Source organism: Heterocephalus glaber, unplaced genomic scaffold (genome assembly GCF_053883595.1).
Source record: "Heterocephalus glaber isolate CG9 unplaced genomic scaffold, H.glaber_assembly_v1.0 deba00001497, whole genome shotgun sequence".
Lineage (NCBI taxonomy): Eukaryota > Metazoa > Chordata > Mammalia > Rodentia > Bathyergidae > Heterocephalus > Heterocephalus glaber.
Genome location: NW_028258320.1, coordinates 45524638 through 45545137, shown reverse-complemented (window position 1 = coordinate 45545137; position 20500 = coordinate 45524638). Strand labels below are relative to the sequence as shown.

General features: G+C 38.0%; 1 protein-coding gene across 1 annotated transcript in view; it reads right to left on the bottom strand.

Moving 5' to 3' along the window:
- Cc2d2b (coiled-coil and C2 domain containing 2B) overlaps nt 1–15168 on the bottom strand; it is a 112029-nt gene extending 96861 nt beyond the window's left edge. Inside the window, exons 1-2 of the mRNA XM_087185004.1 lie at nt 13342–15168; nt 11108–11206 (exon numbers count right to left, since the gene is read on the bottom strand). The gene's annotated coding sequence lies outside the window, so the exon portion shown is untranslated. The remainder of the gene's footprint in view (nt 1–11107; nt 11207–13341) is intronic.
- Nucleotides 15169–20500: the final 5332 nt, after the last annotated feature.

Below are 20500 nucleotides of genomic sequence, written 5' to 3'. Positions count from 1 at the left end.
TGAAAACTTTTTCCCATATTGTGAGTTGTCTCTTCACAATGTTGGTGGTTTCTCTTGCTGGGCAGAACATTTTTAATAAGAAGAGATCCCACTTGTTGATTGTTTGTGCTTGTTCATGGGCAACTGAGATTTTCTTCATAAAATTTTTTCCTACACCAATGTCTTCAAGAGTTCTACCTAACCACTATTCCAGCCAGTTCAGTGTTTCTGTTTTGATATTTAGATCTTTAATCCATTTTGATTTTAGTTTAGTGCATGGAGAGAGATATAGGTCAAGTTTAATCTTTGAGAAGTTGAAATCCAATTCTTCCAGCACCATTTATTGAAGAGGCTATCTTTCCTCCAGTGAGGGTGTTTGGCTCCTTTATCGAAGATGAGATGGCTTAGTGTGTCCGGAGTTGTTTCTGTATCTTCTAATCTGTTCCACTGGTCCTCAGGTCTGTTTCTTTGCCAGTACCATGCTGTGTTTACCACAGTAGCTTTGTAGTATAGTTTCAAGCTGGAGATTGTGATACCCCCTGCCATGTCTCTGTTGCCAAGAATTGCTTTTGCTATTCTAGATCTCTTCTTGTTCCAAATGAATTTTTGGATTGTTTTCTCAAGGTCCATGAAGTATGCTGGTGGGATTTCCATTGGGATTGCATTGAATCTATATAGCAGTTTTGAAAGTGTGGCCGTTTTCACTATGTTGATTCTTCCTGGACAGAAGCAAGGGATGGCTCTCCATATTCTGATATCATCTTCAATCTCTCTTTTCAGACTGCTATAGTTTTTAAAGAAGAGGTCTCTGATTACTTTTATTAGGTTGATTCCTAGGTATTTCAGTATTTTGGATGCTATTGTAAAAGGAATTGTTTGCCCTATTTCTCCTTCAGTGAGTGTGTTGTCTGTGTAGAGGAAAGCTATTGATTTTTGTGTGTTGACCTTGTATCCAGCTACTTTACTGAATTTGGTTATTAAGTCTAGAAGACTTTTGGTGGAGTTCTTGGGATCTTCTATATAGAGTATCGTGTCATCTGCAAATAATTACAATTTAACTTCTTTGTTTCCTATCTTTATTCCTTTTATTTCTTTCTCTTGTCTAATTGCAGTGGCTAATGTTTCCCAAACTATATTGAACAGGAGTGGTGATAGTGGACATCCTCGTCTTGTTCCTGATTTTAGTGTGAAGGATTTGTTTTTGACCATTTAGTATGATATTGGCTGTTGGTTTTTCATAGATGGCCTTTATCAGATTGATAGAGACCATCTACTCCAAATTTTAGTAGGGTTTTTATCATAAATGCATGTTGAATTTTGTCAAATGCTTTTCTGGCATCTACTGAGATGATCATATGTTTTATCCTTAGCTTTATCCTTATAGTGTATTACATTGAATGATTTGCATATGTTGAACTATACCTGCATCCCTGGGATGAATCCCACTTGGTCAGGAAGTATGATCTTCTTGATGATCTTTTGCTTTCTATTTGTCAATATCTTATTGAGGATTTGTGCATCTATGTTCATTAGTAAGATTGGCCTATAGTTCTCTTTTTTTGGGTTGGGTCTTTCTCTGCTTTTGGGGATCAAGGTGATGCTTGCTTCCAGGAATGAATTTGGGAGTATCGCTTCCCTTTCAAATTCATTGAAGAGTTTAAACAGCAGTGGCATTAGTTTCTCTCTAAATGTCTTGTAGAATTCAGCAGTGAAGCCATCAGGACCTGGGCTTTTCTTAGTTGGTAAGTTTTTAATTAAGTTTTCAATTTCATATTGGGTTGTTTAGAATATTTAGGTCTTCTTCGTTCAACTTTGGTAATTCATATGTATCTAGGAATCTGTTCATTTCTTCTGTATTTTCCTTCTTATTGGCATATAGGTTCTCAAATCAGGTATTGATGATCCTCTGGATTTCTGCTGGGACTGTTGTAATTTCACCCTTTTCATTTGTAATTGCATGGATTTGGGCCTTTTCTTTCCTTTTTCTGACAAGATTGGCTAAGGGTTTGTCCATTTTATTTATTCTTTCAAAGAACCAACTCTTGGCTTCATTGATTTTTTGTATCATTCTATTAGTCTCCATTGCATTGATTTCTGCTCTGATCTTTATAATTTCCACCCTTCTGTGAGCTTTGGATTTGTCCTGGTCTTTTTTTTCTAGAAGCTTGAGGTTCAGCATCAGGTTGTTTAACTGAGCTCACTCTGTTTTCCTAATACGAGCATTCACTGCTATAAATTTCCCTTGTAAGACTGCTTTCACTGTATCCCATAGATTCTGATATGTTGTATGGGCATTGTCATTTAATTATAGGAACTGTCAGATTTCTACTTTTTTTTCCCCCATTAACTTTATTTACACATTTTAGGTATAAAATACAGTTACATTCATCATTGGGATCTTGTACCATTACATGAGTCTCTTGGTTCTTATTTTTTTTCCCCTTCTCTTGCCCTCCCTTCACCCCCTCCACCCTTCCCTATTTGCAAAGACCTTGTTTCCAATTTTTTCCTCTGCTCATATTTTTTCCCTTCTCTTTTTTCCCTTCCCCTACCCCTTCCAATTCCCCTACACTTTTAGACCTTTTCTTCCTGTTACACAATATCAGTTTTACATTTTTTAAATTACAGTGTTAAGATCTAGGAGACATTACTACAGATTTTACAGAATTTAAAAGGATATAGAAAGCATATTACAAAAATCTTTTTGAAATAAATTGGACAACTTCTAAGAAGTAACTTAGAAGACAAATTAATGAAACTAACTCTGGAGGAAATACAAAATTTGAATAGCATCTATTAAAGAAAGTATATCCCTAGCTTGAAAACCTACCTATATGATAACAGCAGGCTCATAAACATCATAACTGATAAATTATATCAAACAATTAAAGCAGAAAAAAGAAGGAACACTTCTCCCCTCATTTTAGGAAATCAACATTGTGCTAATCCTAAAACTGGATAAAGATAATAGAAGAAAAAAGTATGAACATAGAAATTTGTTTAACAAAACAAACTATTAGAAGTCAGATCTGGCAGGATGTAGAAAGTGGTTTTGTAATAGGGATGGCAGTGTTGGTTCAGCATTGGAAGATCCACCCCCAAAAGTCATCATTTTAACAGAGGAAAGGAAAAAGCCATATGATCCTGTCACTAGTTGGAGAAAAAGTATTGGACTAAATTCTATAGCTGTTCATGGTAAAAGCTATCAGGAGCCTAGAAGTAGAACAGAAACTTCTCAACAGATCAAAATCATGCACTCCATACTTCCAGCGAGAATGCCTTGTATGAATGGAGAAGATACAATGCTTTCTCCTTAAGGTGGGGAACAAGGGCAGATATGCTTACTCTTTATCTGTCCATTAAACTTTGAAACCTAGTCCCTACCAAAACAGTCTGGCAATAAAATGACACAACTAGGATAGGATTGGCAAGGTAGAAAAAAAATCTTTATATGTAGATGAAATGATCATCTACAGAGAAAATACTAAGAAATCTCTAGGAGCCCCTAGAACTTGTACTTGAATTTAGCAGGATTAGAGAACACAAGGTATATATAAAAATTCAGGTGTGTGTATACTTGCTATAAATGAAGAATTGGATATTGAAATTTAAAAGTTATGTAGGAGTACAAAGGAACTAGAAAAGTTAAAAACAAAAACAGTGTTGGAAGACATTTAGTACCTAATTTTAAGACTTCTTCTAAAGCTACAGTAATCAAGGCAGTGTTGGTGTAAGGAAAGACATATAGATCATTTGAATAAAACAGAGAATCTAGAAATAGAACCACACATATATGGTCCACTGAGTTTTGAAAGATTATTTAACCTTAGCATTCTATAGAATATAAACTGGATTCAAGAGCCGAGGAAGAGATAGTGTTTTCAGCAAATGGCACTAGAACACCTGGTATCTGTATATAAAAAAATTAACCTCAACCCTTTTTTTCCATACATGAAAATAACTTGAAGGGATCTATGAACCTAAATAAGAAAGCCTAAAAATATAAAACTTTAAGAAGAAATTATAAGGGAAAATATTTATGAATTCAGGGTAGGCAAGAACTACCTAGGATAAAAAAACATGATGTATAAAAGAACAAAATAGATAAATGAGATTCCATCAAAATTTAGAATTTGAAATGACATCATTAAAATGAAAAGTAGTCCTTAAACAGACCATATTTACAATACATATAACCTATGACCAGAATATATAAAGAATTCTTAGAGCTCATTAATAGACAACCCAATTAAAATGTAGACATAAGAAGATGATAAATAGCCAGTATAGCACAAGGAATGGTGAGCAACTCTAGAATCAGAAAAATACTAATCAATACAATAATAAGATTGAATTATACACTCATTAGGGAGATGAAGTCAAAAGTTTTAAAAGCCTTGTCAGGACTTTTTCTTTTTGTTGGATTCTCCCCCTTTGCGTTTAATTTGTCATGCCCAATGGATTCATTCTGCTGGGTTTCCTGGGGTTGTGATCCTCATTGTCTTTTCCTAGGGTATTGTCTTAAATTTTTTGGAGAGCTGGTTTGGTACTCATGAAGTTCCTGAGGTGCTCTTTATCATGAATGTATCTTATTTTTCCATCAATTTTGAAAGATAGTTTTGCAGGGTACATCAATCTAGGCTGGAGGCTGTTTTCCTTTAGGGCTTGAAATACATCACTCCAAGCTCTTCTTGCCTTGAGGGTTTGCATTGAGAAGTCTGCTGTGATTCTGATGGGCTTTCTTTTGTATGTGATTTGTTTCTTTTCTCTCACTGCTTGTAGAATTTTGTTCCTCTGTTGGATTTCTGGAATCCTAACTATTATATGCCTATGTGTAAATTTTTTTTGATTAAGGCTAGCTGGAGTCCTATATGACTCACTTATCTGTATGTCAAGTTCTTTTCCCCTCCTTGGGAAGTTTTCTGCCATCACTTCTGTGAACAGTTTTTTTATGTCATCTGCACTCTCTCCTCTTTCTTCATTGACTCCAATCAGTCTTATATTATTCTTCTTTGCATCATCTAGCAGCTGCTGGATTGTTTTCTCATGTTCCCTTACAATTTTAAAGCAATTTTTCTTTTCCTGGTCACTAATTGCAATCTTATCTTCTATATCTGAAATTCTATCCTCATATTGTTTCATTCTGCTGCACAGACTTTCCATGGAGTTTTGAATCTCTTGGAAATCTGTTTGTGTCTGTTTTATGAATTCCATTTGCTTCCTATGTTGGGATCCCATCATGTTCCTCAGATCCTTTATTTTTTTAATCTGTGTCCTCTCTAGATTTATTAATCATGTCTTGCACCATGAGTATAATCTTTGCTGTTATCTGAGTAATTATTTCTGATTTCATTTTTCCCAGATCCTCTTTTGTTGCCAGTTCAGAGAGTCCAGGTGGTTGAGTATCAGATTGTTCCATCTTGTTTCCCTTTGGGGTTGCTGTAGGAGATCCAGAAGTCTGTCTTTGAGGCTTGTTTATGTGTCTTCTCATTTCCAGGGTGGGGAGTGCTTCTGGGGCCCACGTGGCTCACCTTCTCTGCCCTAGGAGCTTGGGATGGTAGCAGCAGAGCTTCCTTCTGGGTTCTGGGACCGGCTCAGCTTCTCTGCCCTAGGAGCTTGGGATGGTGGCAGGGGAGATTCCTTTCAGGTGCTGGGACTGACTGAGCTTCTCTGCCCTAGGAGCCTGGGATGGAGGTGGGGAGCTTCTTTCCGAGTGCTGGGACCAGCTGAGTTTCTCTGCCCTAGGAGCCTGGGGTGGAGGCAGGGAGCTTCCTGTCTGATTTCTACTTTAATTTCCTCTGTGACCCATTGGTTATTCAGAAGTGTGTTGTTCAATTTCCATGTGTTTATGGAATTCTTACAGTTTCTTTTGCTATTGATCTCCAATTTCATCGCACTATTGTCTGAATATACAGGGGATAACTTCAATTCTTTTGCTCTTACCTAAACATGTTCTATGAGCGAGTGTGTGGTCTATTTTGGAGAACGACCTGTGTGGAGCTGAAAAGAATGTGTATTCTGATTTTGTGGGGTGGAACACTCTGTAAACATCTGTTAAGTTCATTTGTTCAAGAGTTTGAGTTCTAGTATTTCATTGCTTATTTTTTGTCTAGTTGATCTATTTGTGACAATGGGGTATTGAGGTCCCCCACTACTACTGTATTAATGCTGATTTGATTTTTCATGTCTGTTAGTATTTGTTTTATACAGTTGGGTGCAGTAGTGTTTGGTGCATATATGTTTATGATTGCCATCTCTTCCTCTTGGATTGTTCCCTTTACAAGGATGTAGTGGCCTTCTTTGTCTCTCTTAATCAGTCTGGTTTGAAATCCACTTGATCTGCAAAGAGGATAGCTACTCCTGCTTTTTTTTGGTTTCCTGTCACATGGAGTATTGTTTTCCACCCTTTAACTTTCAGTCTATAATTCTCTTTTTTAATTAAGTGTGTTTCTTGTATGCAGCATATTGTTGGACCTTGCTTCTTGACCCATTCTGCCAGTCTATTTCTTCTGATTGGTGAATTGAGACAATTAACATTGATGGTTATAACTGATATGTATTGAGTTATCATTGTCATTACTTTTTCTTTTTGTTGGATTCTCCTCCTTTGCGTTTAATTTCTTGTTGTGCCCAATGGATTCATTCTGTTTGGCTTCCTGGGGTTATGATCCTTGTTGTCTTTTCCTAGGATATTGCCTAAAATTTTTTGGAGTGCTGCTTTCATATACATGAAGTTCCTAAAGTGCTCTTTGTCATAAAAGTTTATTTCTCCATCAAATTTAAAAGATAGTTTTGCAGGGTACATCAATCTGGCTTGGAGGCAGTTTTCCTTTAGGGCTTGATATATGTCACTCCAAGCTCTTCTTGTCTTGAAGGTATGTGTTGAGAAGTCTGCTGTGATTCTTGCACGATGGGCACAATCTCTGCTGTTATCTGTGAAATTATTTCTGATTTCATTTTTTCCAGATCCTCTTTTGTTGCCAGTTCAGGGAGTCCAGATGGTTGAGTATCAGAGTGTTCCATCTCATTTCCCTTTGGGGTTGCTGTAGGTGATTTGGAAGTCTGGTTTTGAGACTTGTTTAGGTGTCTTCTCATTTCAACAGATTCAGCCTTCTGTGCCTTTGTTGAGGCAACTTTTTGCTCATCCAGTGGTCTTCAAATCTCAGTGAGTCACTGAACAGCTGCTCACCAATACACTAATTCCTGGGTTCCAAATGGTGGCCTTCTGGATCCCTGAGCTGACCTGTTGTCTGGGCGGTCTTCTGCCTGGGGCCTGTGCACACTTGGGATGTTATCTAGGTGTTCCTCTGGCTAGGACCCCTATGTAGATGTCTTCTGGGAGGACCTTTGGCTGGAGGCTGTGAACCCCAGTTCCTGTTGTGTAAACTTCTGGCAAGGGTCTTGTATACTTTCCAGTACTGGGGTGAACCTCTGGCTATTGCTTGTGCACCTGTGCAGCTCTTTTCTAGGCAGGCCCTTGGCTTGGGCTGATGTGCCCGAGCCTCTATGGTTGGGGCAGAGCCCTGGCTGAGATGTGCTTGCAGCCGCACCACTCTGGTCCACTTCACTGGACCCCCAAGTAAGGTTCTCTGGTGTGCCTTTATTGCAGATTTTTTTTTTCACTTTTCCAGTGGGCTTCAATTTTCATCGAGGAGCCTCAGAGAGGCCCTCTTTCTGTTGTTCACTTCTGCTCTATCTTCTGGAGCTCAGAGCAATGTCCTTCATGACCCCTGCAACTCTGTGATGTGGATCCAGGTGATGGCTCGGCACAGCCATGGGGGTGTGTGGTGTGGTGCTGTTCCTCGGTGCTCTGGGGTGGTGGTATGATGGCCCAAGAGGCTCACCTCCTCAGCACTGGGCGGGCTCTGCTCCTTAGTTTTATTCTTTTTTTAAATCCCTTTCTCTACTGCTTTCCTCCCTCCTCCTCTAGATCCCTTTCCCCCATTTTGGTTCTTGTTGATATTATTAATCTTATTTCATGTTTATGACATATAATCTTTACATTCATTTAGGGTATTAGGTTCCTATACATGGGATATCTTTATTCTATTTATTTGTGTACGAGCTGTGACTGAAAAATATAGTAAATATTTAATATTTTAAAAATTATTACACTAAAAGACACATTGCTGTTGATCCCCCTCAAAATACCTACCCCCTCAACTTTGAACTTTGATCCCATCATTCTTGCCACTTTCAGAAGCAGTTCTGGAAATTCTTTCTTTGAGTGTCTCTAGTTGTTTTGTGGTGGCTGCTTTAATATCTTGAATTAAAAACATTGTATTTGACTTTAGGGAAGAACAGAAGTCATACAGTTCCAGATCTGGCAAATAAGGTGGGTGAGAAAACACTGTAATATTTTTACAAGCTTGCTTTTATTGCCAAGGATTAACTTGGCAATAGCATTCACAGTAATTTTCTTGGTGGGGGAGGACAGGTTCTCACTATGTAGTTCAGGCTGTCTTTGAACTCACTATATAGCATAGATTGGTCTCGAACTTGCAGTGATCCTCCTGCCTTAACCTTCCCCTTTCTGGGATTACAGGCATGCACCACCATGCCTGGCAAACATTCACCATAGTTTTGGTCATGCTTGTACCAATATGAAAGATTTCCAGACCTGCTTCAGAAAGTGGCAAGAACTACAGAATAAATGTGCTTGAAGCAAGGGGGAATATTTTGAGGGGATTATTGAAATGTCTTTAACTGTGATAACATTTTTAAAATTTAAACATTCTTTGTATATTTTGATCATACCTTATACATGGAAAACCCAAGAATCCCAGTCAAAAAGTTCAGATGTAATTAGAAAATTGTTAAGTGGCAGAATGAAAGAGAAAATATGTGAAAGTATCTTCCTTACATGGTAATATGATAGGAAAAGATTACTTTTACAAAGTACTTTGTTTCAAAATGACTGGGGTAGGAGCTCTCTTCCCTCAAAATTATAAAACCTTATAGTGAAAGAAAAAAAGGGATGTGCTTAAATACAGATATTCCTTGAAGGTAGGAAGATTAATTAAGAGGCCATTTTAACAGTCCTAACAAGAGATACTAGAGAGCTGACTAAAAATATTGATGTGGGGATGGATGTTTATAAGACATTCAGGTGAATGGTCTGGGAGGTACTTTAATAAGTTCAGTAATTTGGAACAGAAAAGAATCAAGCCTAAAATAAATTTTTTGTTTAATCAGTAAAATTATTATTTAACAGATTGGCTTAAATGATTCTAAAACTGTCAACACCCTTAAGATTCTTATTACTAACATCCCAAGGTTATTATTATTTTTTAAAATTAATTTTATTGGTACATTTTAGGTATACAATATAATGACATTCATCATTGGAAATTTTCACCTTTACATAATCTCTCTTGGTTCTTATTTTTTCCCCATTCCCCTGCCCTCCCTTCAACCCCTCCATCCCTCCCTATTTACAAATACTTTGTTTCCATTTTTTCACTTTCTCATATTAATTCCATTCCCTTCTTTCCTTTCCCCTACCCCTTCCTCTTCCCCTTTCCCTTTGGACCTTGTCTTCCTATTTCACATTATCTATTATACCTTTTAGTCTTCATTTAAACTTTCAGTTTCTCACACCAGAGAAAGTATTCAGTATTTACACATGTGTGTCCTATTTATTTCACTTAAGAGTATTGCCTCAATGTGAATCCATTTAGCTATAAATGTCTCTACATCCCAAGATTAGATACAACAGGAATAAAATAGTGAAAAAAGTGAATTTCAAATTCATTTTTCATTGTTCAAGAATTTCTTAAACTTCAAATCAGTACCTGGTTTTTTGATACCTACATCTATACATTTTGTCTACTCGAGAAAACAATAGCAGTAGCATATTCTATAGATAATAAAATCATAAAGGTTTATCATCAGATAAAACATTATTGCAGAAGAAAATATTTTATTTTTTGCAGGTTGAAAATGTTCCTAACCTGTTCATCTATCATTCCAAACAATTTAAATGTTTTCAGACTAAATATTAGATCTTAGAACAATTCAACTTTCTGTCTTAGAAAACTGGCTCCAAAAGTTAAGCAAAATCTTCTTTGAAGATATTGCTAATTTACAATTCTTGAAGTTAAAGCTTTTTCAAAAAGGGTAAGGAAATTAAGGATTAACTATTCTTGCATTAGACAACCTGGAAGTTCATGTCAAAGCATGAGAATTAAAGCTAGCAGTTCTTATAGCTTTTTCTCATCTATAGGAAACAGAAGACAATTTTATGTGTACAAATATTTGCCTCTTGCTTGATATTTAGAAATCTCTTGGTTCTGCTAATTATGCAGTAGTGTTATTCCACATATGGTGAATCCTGAAATGAAACTTCCTAAAGCCTATTTTATGTTATGCACAAATTTAACATTCAGATAGAAGTGTGTCACTTGGACCTTTGAAAAACTCAGAAAATATCATTGTCTAGATCTGTTCCTAAATAGGCTTGGCATATGAAAGCATGCCAAAAGAGTCCAATTTGTATTTTGCAAGTATTTATCTTTGACTGATGTCTCCATGATAACAGATGTGATAAAATATTTTAAAATTTGATTATCAACTGGAATGTTAGGACAATAGATTTTACCATATATTCTTTGAAAGATGCAACCAAAAGCATTACTATCCATTGATTATAAAGGGCACATTTCCTAATATCTCACAGTATCAATTATACAGTCTTTGGGATGGAAGTCAATTTCTGTAATTTTACACCAATACCAGTAAAACATCAGTTTAATAAAAATCTAAAGAACAACTTGTTCAAGGTAATATAAAAATATGCAGTAATTGTATAGTTTGAAATTTTTATATATTCCCACAATGTAGAAAACATTACATCTAATAAAAATATATCTAGTCAGTAGAGACTAAAAAGAACCTATAAAATTTATTTCTCTTCCCACATTCATTTTTTTTGACTCCATAAGGACCCTTGCAATAGAGTGTCATTCAACATAAAGGATATATCATAGTAAGCCCATGACGTTTCCAAGATACATTCACAGAGTCTAGGTTGCCACACAAGTTTCTAAATCAGTTCTGGAAGCACAAGTCTATGCAAGATCCCACAATACTTGCTTTAGCTGGAATATGATGGTGAAGTACTACCTACCTCATAGAAATGTCCTCCAGGAATCAGTGCAGACTTCTTTTCAGCACATTTTTCAATCACCTTAATTTCTCTTATCAAATGCAATTTATTTCAGGAGTGCTAGCAGAATAAAATTAGAGAAAAATCTCTAGTATATGCAATGGTCCCAAGTACACATTCTGCTATCCAGTTGTATTTCTTTGGTTAACTGTGAGCTTACCAGAAATTCATTTTCACTTTATTTTTCTCTCAGCTCTTGTTGGAATTTTTTTTATCTTATTAGTACATGTTTGCAGTACATAATGATTACATTCACTGTAGGGAATTTATACAGTACACATACATAACACATTTCAAGTCCCCCCCTCCCCTTTTATTTTTTCAGCATCAGATTCATTTTTTATAAGTCCTTATAAAGTTAATTATCATATATACAGATTGAAAACTAGACTAACACGCCAAAGAACATATAAAACATGTAAGAGAATTTTACTGTCAAGGTACACTTTTATATACATTGTCCACACTGGATTATACCTTTTTTTCTTTCTCTTTTTTTCCTATTATCTGTTGGAAATATTTCTCAATGTGTCAATGTCCTTTCCTTCTTTAGCAGTCCCAAATCCAATTTTATCTTTATCTCAGTGAATCTGTTCTCACATAGTATGAAAGGACTTCTAAATTATCTTTTAAGTTAAATCATGCTCTTCCAGAATTCTCTGATTTGAATTAGGTTATTATACCAAAGAATTAGTCTCACTCAACTTTATGATAAATTAAAGCATTGGATAGCATTTTTGTCAAAATAAAAATGTATTAAGTATAAGCACCTGCTACCCTTTTTTGGTACTAGGATAGAGAAAATGTAGAACTTTTTTTGTTTTTGTTTTTGTTTTTTTGGTACCGGGGATCGAACTCAGGTCCTTGAGCTTGAAAGGCAGGCGGTGGAACCACTAAGCTAAATCCCCGGCCCAAGGTAGAACTTTTTTAAAAAAAAACTAACACTTAATTGTGATACGGCAGTATTTCATAGCATTCTCTAAAATAAAAATCATGACTTTAATTATTCCATTACATGATAAGTTTGAAAATTAATATCTTTTAGTTAACTGTGAACTTATTTTCCAAAACCAAAAACTAGGACTAACGGACCTGAAAAAGGATTTTTCTCATCTGTGCATTTATATATGTCTTTCAAAGGCAACAAAAATAAATCAGTGTTTTTAAGACTCAGTCTCAAATCATAATCTGTTCCTGGAGGTCAAGAAAGATTTGGGTCCACATCTCTTTTCTTTAGACTTCTAGTACATAAAAATCAAATGTGGAAACAGGTTACAAAAAGCTATATAGTTTCAAAGTTTATAGATAATACACACACAATCCAATGCAATTATCTTACTCACAAATTACAATATTTATTAAAATTTATTAATTCATAGAACAACCACAGCCATGAGGTCCAATAAGTCGACATGAGTTAAGTCCTATGATATTGTCTTTTACTCTAAGCTGAAGAGGTATTTTTGTGTCTCATTTAGAGAGGAAATCAAGTTGGAGGCCTTTTCTGAAAGTAAGGCCAAAGGCCCTCCTGCCCATTTCCCCACATAAGTCCTGCTCAGCACTCTCCAACATAAACCTCAAGTACGGCAAGATTAAGTTCTTACATTCTCTGTCCCTCTGTCTTTTGATTTTTGCATCTTCTCCTAAGGGAAAGCATTCCATGTTTCAAAGCCTGATTCACACTTGACATCTTCTAGGAAGCTTTTTCTGACTATCCTTGATCTCCAGGTTACTTAAGTGCCAATTTCTGTTCATTAAATTCTGCCTTCACATGTTATCTTTCCTCCTATCTTAAAGTCAGCCTTAGACCTGGGGGATAGACTTCTTTATGTCGCACCAACCTTGACAGACCACTCAGTAGGCATTCAATAAATAATATGCTGACCCACACTTGATACGAAACAAGCACTGCTTTCCAACGATTAAAAAAAACATAATGGTTTTCTACCTCTTTATTTCTGTGATGGGAATGACTGAAAAATGGGGCAAGCTCTAGGGGCAAATCCCAGGGGATTTGGGACTCTGACCCAAAGGACGCTATGGGTCTGCGTCCCTGTCCCTCTTGCCACACCATCCACTTGCCCTGGGTATCTCGGCCCCTGCACTGCTCCAATACAAATTCGAGAGAGTCTGAGGGAAAGCTCACAAGGCTCTTCACGACCAGCGCGTCATTCACCCGAGTGGATGGTGCACACCTGTTGTGTCCTGGAAGCGATGGAGCGGGGGACTGTGAGTGGATGATTAGGCAAGGGCAACCGGTGCCAACTGGTAGTTCCAAAAGCACGAACCGGGCTGGTGGCCCTGGAGCATGCGCGGTCCGGCCTGGGCCAGCCCCCAGGGCCTTGTGCGCCTTCCAGAATCTTCTGGGCCGCGTGTCTGTTCCTCAGTTCTCCTTTCCTGTGGGTGGAATTGAGGAGTGAGTGAGCTGCTCCAGCTCTCCACTCTGCACGTGTGCCTGATGTGCTCATCAATCTTCGGTGTGGCCTCCGGTGTACAGTACCTCAGTGACAGGAGCTGCCCCCCCCGGGGGGGGGGGGTTGTTAAGAGGCTCAGAGCGAGGTTGCAAAGGTGAGAGGGGCCCCAAACCTCTCGGCCTCCCAGCACTATGCTTTCACTGAGTGGGGGGCCCTCGCAGTCAAGGCCGAGGTGTGGCAGCCTGGGAGCGACTCCCCAGTCACCTGGGCCATTCTGGTGGAGGCGCTGTTTGACTTAAGGTGGCTGGAATGTGGCATCCACAAAAGCCCTGTCAGTATGCAAGCGGTTTTTGTTTTTTGCTCCCCCCTCCCCGAGATTGCTATTGGCGCAACAAATTTAATATTTTTATAAGCGTCTTAAAATAGGGAGTGCTCACTCACTCGTGTAGTGTCATAATTGTTTAATAAATGGGACAACTTACATTTGATTTTGTTTTTATTTTCCCTAGTGTCTCAACTCAAGTTGAAATACTAAGTTGAATATTTATGTGGTTTAAAACTTGTGTTGGGAAACGGCTAGGGATAAAGTTAGGGAATTTGCTAGTGTGGAGCATAGCATACTCCCAATGTGTATGCTGACCGTTCATTCAAATACTCGACAAATGTTTAATAGCTGCCTTCTGTGTCAGGTGTAACACTTGGTGCTATAATTCTAGAGAAAATGAATAAATAACAAGGGCAGCTGTAGCAGTTTGTGGGGGTTGCGGCACAAAGTCCCTCCATCCCAGTGTGGGGAACCAAGTACTATCATATATGATTCTTATCAGATATGGGGTGAATTTAAGCTGGGGCCTCTTTTTCTAATGTAAATATTCATAATTTATTTACGTAATTCACCTTTAAAAATTTCAGTTACCTTGTATGAGCCTATTATGAGTTTTTAAGCTTTAGTTCTATATTCTGAATGCACATATTATGTTAAAATAAAAATATTATTAATCTTTGTGTTCTGATATTCGAGACTCGAGTCTCTTAGAATTTAAAAAAGATTTAAATAGTACTGTGACTGAAACTAATACTAGCATAGCCTTAGTGACCAAAATAAAGTTTAGTGTCTCTGACAGTTTGGTACTGAGACAATATTAGGAAAATTTCATTTGAGATCAGTAAATCCTACCCTGCTTCCAGTTTTTGTCATACTTGGTAGCAAGGGAGAGAGGCATCTTCTCCTAAGGGAAAGCATTCCATGTTTCAAAGCCTGATTCACACTTGACATCTTCTAGGAAGCTTTTTCTGACTATCCTTGATCTCCAGGTTACTTAAGTGCCAATTTCTGTTCATGCACTGGAGCAGGTACACTAAGGCAAGGGAGGTAGAGAGAGCCTGACACAGGAAGGCAAACAGAAGGAGACTCACTGGACCAAAATCCTGTATCAGTGCTGTTTAGAAAGGGAAGCTGGACTGCTCCTGGACCACGTCACCCCTCACACCCAGATCTGGTATACACACCATCATGGGAAAGGTTCAGGCTCCCTGAGAGAGAAAGCTGGCATTTCAAGGACAGCAAGGATGAACTTCTCAATCTTCCTACCCTCCCCACCAGGAATAAAAACACAGCAGTGTCAGAGAAACTGGAAACCAATGAGTGGTATATGAGAGGATACCAGTGCACAGTTTGAAAACATGTTCACCATTCCAGTGCCTATGCCAACAAGCACTGTCTGTGACTGGTGGGACCCTGGGGAGAGAAGAGACCAATCCAACCCAGAAGTAAGTACTTGACGGTTCCTTCCCCAAACAGTGGGAGTGTAATGCCTACTGGACATCCAGTACATTGTCCACCATTCACCAGTAGGAACCCACATAGAAGTCACCAACAACCTCTGCCAAGGGTTGCTGAATGCAGTGAGCTTGGGATTCTACTAAGTTCATGGGTTAGAGAGTGATATTTGGGGAGAGTGACTAAGGAAGGTCTATAGGCAGAGAGATAAAGGCCCTGTCTTCTAGTCCTTAAATTGTTCACTTCTGCTGCCCATACTTTCAATATAATTTTTAATCTCCTCAGTTTCTGTTTAGTATCATTTTTATGAACCCCAGTTGTTTTCTATGCTGGTCATTAATGTTTTATGTCATTTTGTTTAGCTCAGCTAGTTTTTATTATTGTCTTCTGTAGATTGCTGATCATTTTTTAAATTAGGTACACCATCTGTTAGTTATATGTTCATTGGGCTCTCTAAGAAGCTTATTAATCTGTTTTGTTATCTCCTCTTATTCTTTTGAATAATTTGGCTTGTGGCTTTTGATTTCCTCTCCTTTAATGCACTATAGATTGTCTTTAGGGAGTTGAGAGCTCTTGGAGGCATTTTGTAGTCTTGTATTCTCATGTTTCTTATATATTTTATGTTTGTTTTTTATGCTGAAACTTGTAGCTTCATTATAAGTGGAAAGCTTTGTTGCTAGCATGGAGACTTCTTTAGTTAATGTTAATGTCTGCTTTTCAGCAGTCCCCTCTGGATGTGGATCCAGCCACCTTTATTTGAGAGGGAAGCCTGCAGCATATTTGGCCCAGTACCCAGTCCTCAGGAATGGACTACAGATTTGTTAATGACACAAAGGCAATCCAGATATTGGCATTCAGAGAAAACCAATTACAGTGGTAGCTCAGCTCATGAACAATTTGGTTCACAAACAGAAGCTTTTGGTACAATTTTGTTTTTGTTTGCAAACTCTGTATCAGGTGACAAACATGACTGTGGCCATCTTTCCTACATAAACATAAATGTGGCCATCTTTTCCAAAATTTTAGAACAAACTAAGTTTGTGAACCGAAGTATCCCTGTAATAGCAACAACTATGTCAACTTGGGTATAATAATGAAAATTAGCAACAATAAAATCATCAAAGACAAACTGAATATTGACATACCCTATGAACCAATAATATACCTCATTACACATTGAAAAGAGTTCTATAATTATAGTATAAACACCAAGACAAACCAAATATTTACCTACAGTAAATATTTACTGAATGGAACAACTTTACCTTCTGTAGCAACAGAACAGTATTAAACAGTAATGGCATAAATTTAATTAGCTGTGCAAAGATTCATAAAGCTTAAGAGTTAACAACTAAAGGTAGATGGGTGGGGAAACAGAATGAAAAAGTAAAATTTTAAAAATTAATAGATGAGAAGGAGAGTAAAATAAGTTGGAGAGTCCTACTGAGGAGTAAAGGGAAATTAATAATACTAGAAAGGAGTCACAGAAAAGAACAACATGAAAAGGAAGAAAAAAGAAAAGCAGCAAAATACTGAAAGTAAAAATAAGAAAGAAGAATAGAGAATAAAGTTAAAAGGGAAAAAGAAAAAAAGCACAAAAAAGGGAGAAAACCCTCCAAACTCCCCCCAAAAAAACTGAAGGAAGGAGAAAATTTAAAAATACAAAAAGTTTTAAAAATTGAGTAAAAACAATTCTTCTGTGTGTGTGTGTGTGTGTGTGTGTGTGTGTGAGTGTGTATGTGTCTGTCTGTGTTTTGCAGGGAGGAGTACTGGGGATCAAACTTGGGACCTTGTCCTTGCAAGGCAGGCAGTGAAACCACTGAGCTAAATCCCCGGCCCTCTTCTGTGTTTTTGAATGAGTGATACCTTTCCAGGATCAGCAGACTTGGAATCCAGCAAAAGGCAAAATCAAGTGTCATTGCATAGATTCCTTGTTAAAGTAGCATGAAAAGAAAAAGATTCCTTTGACCCAATAGAGCAGTGATTCTGTTAGTGATAGTGAAAGTCAACCTACATAATAACCCTCCTCTCTCTTCTCCCTCACACCAGCCATGAAGGTTTTCAAAGGTAAGTGCAGGCCAATTTGTTACTTTTCTTTATATTTTGTATTTTCTTTATTATTTTATATTATATTACAGTATTGTGATCATTTTATATGAATATTTTTGAGTTGTGTAGTGAATTGAGTTTCTGTTATTTCTTGTGGGGAAATGTGCTTTGATATACAAATGTTTTGGATTACAAGCATGTTTCTGGAATAAATTGTACTCACAAACCAAGGTTTTACTGTACTGCTTTTATTTTTTTAAGTAATACCCAAATGTTTAATGACTAATGGCAATGACTTAGTTTTAGTTTTGGTAAAGGCTTCACCATAGATCAGAATACCTTAGAGGTAATATGGCCACATCAAAGTCTTCAGTGATTTCCTTTGATCTGCATGACTAGAGCTACTAAACTTCAAAGCTAGTAAACTAGAATATATCTGGGATTAATCTCAGGCCAACAAATCCTACTTATGGACAGCATAGCCTTAGCAGAGATTTCTCTTACCACCACCAGTACTGTAAGATTTCTTATTTTTTTATTCCCCCAGATCTAGAATTCCTTCCTTTCTCTCCCAGTCTGTTAGTCCCTCTGGGTTCCTTTTATATCTCTTGATCTACCTGATTGATCATGTCAGTGCTGCTTTCCAAACACAACTTTATTAAATTCATTCCCCTGATAGTCATTTTCCTTGTACCTTCTTTTTTTTTTTTTTTTTTTTTTTGGTACCAGGGATCGAACTCGGGTCCTTGAGCTTGCTAGGCAGGCGGCGAAACCACTGAGCTAAATCCCCGACCCTCCTTGTACCTTCTTGATGCAGAGCAAATTATATACTCTAAATAATTACAATATTCTTTACCTACCTGCACGACTGCTCTGAATTAAACAATTTTTTTTTGGTACTGGGGATCAAACTCGGGACCTTGCGCTTGCAAGGCAGGTGGCAGAACCACTGAGCTAAATCCCCAGCCCTAAGCAAATTTTATACCCAGAAATGTAACAAGAAAAAAAGCACTTTTTTGGGTAAATGAACATGAGAAAATGGATGAAATTGGTGCCTGATTTCCAAGTGTGCTAGCTGTAGGGAAACATTTCAGACCAGAGCTATTTCTAGAGAAGTGGCTTGTGGCAATGCATTGCTAATGCCTCCTTATCAATCGCTATTAGGCAAGAGTAGAAAAGTAACGCTGGTTTCAGGGTTTCAGGCTGATAGGAATACATATGATCCCAACCATAAGTTGATGAAAAGAAAAAAAGTGGATCTCTAAGAAGTGGGAGGGAGCTAGTAGGAAAACTAGAAACTTAAAGTACTAGAGACCTCTGCAGTTAGGGTCCAGTATCCTGCCCAGTATATGATACAGGCCTGAGAAAAAAACCTAAAAGACAGAAAGAAGAGAGAGAGAGAAAGCAGGGTGCCAGGATGACCAATGCCAGTGCAACCAACAAAGGTGCTGGCCAGTCCCAGGCACTGATTTTTATTGGCAATTGGGGTAAAAAGCAGGCTACATGCAAAGGCAGGACTGCTTGTGGCTTCTATGGAAATTGATGTAAACAAGACTCATAAAGGACAAGACAAAGCACTCTCAAATTAGGAACAGAATAGACAAAATATATGGTTATAGTTAGAACATTGTCCTCCTAGTAAGAAAGTTTTAGTTGTGGGAATGGAATTTTTTGTGAGTTACTCTGACCTTGGCACGTAGGCTTCAGCCTGACTCATTTCTATAAACAAGCCAATTGTAGGGTTAACTCTTCACAGCCTGCTTTTGACATAATCAATATTTTTCAAAGATTTTTTTCAACAGAAAAGCTGGAGAAATAGAGCACCATACAGAGAAAAGAATGAAGCAGTCTGGAAAGCTCAACCTGGCTCCCAGGTTTCTGCAGGCACAAGGTGAGTCAGGAGAGGGTTGGCAGGTCCAGGGAGAAACAACAGGCCAGGCCAGCAGTGCTAGCCCCAAGAAAAGCCCATTACTTGTGGGGTTTCACTCAGAAAGTGACTCCTTCTGCATGGCAGGCTAGAGTTGAAAAAGAAATACCGGGCAGCACCCGCCATATTTGAGAAGGTTTAATCAAGAGCCATTTTGAGAAGGGATTAATTGTTTAAGACTAAGCCACAGAACAACTTCACTTCAGGGTTTCTGGTGTTACCCAACCATACTGATTTGAGGAGAGATGGCTACAAGAGACAGTTACAGAGTGGGTATAGGTGAGACATACACCCCTTGGGAAGTTTAAGCTCAGGCTGGGAAGAACACTGGGCTCCCTGTCCTCCATGATGAGAAGCCAGGCCTAATGTGTGTGGCCTTCAGAAGCAGGTGGATCTAAAAGTGCTGGCATTAGTCAAGTGGTCTGTTAGAACCCCCACCCCACTGCCTACATCTAGCACACATTATCAGTGGTCTGATTGTTTTCTGCATCTACCAACAGAATAAGGATGTGGCTTGGATGGTAGCCACAGCCTAGGGTGTATGGAGAGAGGAGTTTCCAGAGCATAGGGGGCACTTCACAAACCCACAGGCCATAAAGATAGGTGATTAAAACCATGACTTGGAGGGGCGGGGATTTAGCTCAGTGGTACCAGCACCTGCCTTGAAAGCTCAAGGTCCCAAGTTCGATCCCTGGTACCAAAAAACCCCCCCAAAAAACCCCAGCAAAACCACGACTTGGAGTGCACAGAGGAAAACAAAAAGTGAGAGTTGCCAGAGTGACTGCAGCTTTAAGGTGGACACCATTGACTGAAAGTGGTAAAAGTGGAAAAGGAAGGGAGGGTTCAGGGTTTGTGCCCCAAAATATGAGTGTGGAAATAAAATTGGTCTTAGCAGTAACTATTCCTCCCCATATCTGCTGGATTCCAAGACTGCAGAATCTGGAAGGAAACCACCAATTCAAAAACAGAGGAATTTTTTTTGGACTAATTTCCTTTTTATTTTATTTTTTGATTGGTTCTCTGAGGCTGGGAGGTCCTTTTTATTCTTTTTTCTTTACTTTGCTTTTTTCTTATTTTTCTTGATCTTTCTCATTACTTTTATCTAATTCTATTAATTTTCTTTTACTCCTTAATAGGATACTTGATCTCACCTTTCTCTCCTGCTTCTCATCTTCCATTGCTTA